General features: G+C 60.5%; 1 protein-coding gene across 1 annotated transcript in view; it reads right to left on the minus strand.

Moving 5' to 3' along the window:
* LOC104494508 (uridine-cytidine kinase-like 1) overlaps nucleotides 1–286 on the minus strand; it is a gene marked incomplete at its 3' end in the record, with an annotated part of 9,523 nt that overhangs the window by 6,043 nt on the left and 3,194 nt on the right. The gene's annotated exons all lie outside the window — the stretch shown is intronic.

The raw sequence follows: 286 nt of genomic DNA on the forward strand, positions 1-286 counted from the left end.
AAGCCTCACGCAGCACCACGCTGTAACCGGGAAAAGGTGCCGCACAAGCGCCGCTTCCTCCAGCCCCGCTGCCTGGGGACCGTTGATGTTGAATACAAGCTCCAGGGAGCTCTCAAAAGCACGGAGGGGTGTTATCAGAGGGCAATACCCTGTCCTGAAGTGCCAAGGGGGGGGGGAGGCCAAACACACGGGCTATAGCTCGTCCATCCTTATCCCCCGTGCACAACCTCTTTCCTCCCCACTCTTTGAGCGCTCCACTCCCACCCAACCCTTCCGTTCTCCCACC

Source organism: Buceros rhinoceros, unplaced genomic scaffold (genome assembly GCF_000710305.1).
Source record: "Buceros rhinoceros silvestris isolate BGI_N320 unplaced genomic scaffold, ASM71030v1 scaffold35735, whole genome shotgun sequence".
NCBI lineage: Eukaryota > Metazoa > Chordata > Aves > Bucerotiformes > Bucerotidae > Buceros > Buceros rhinoceros.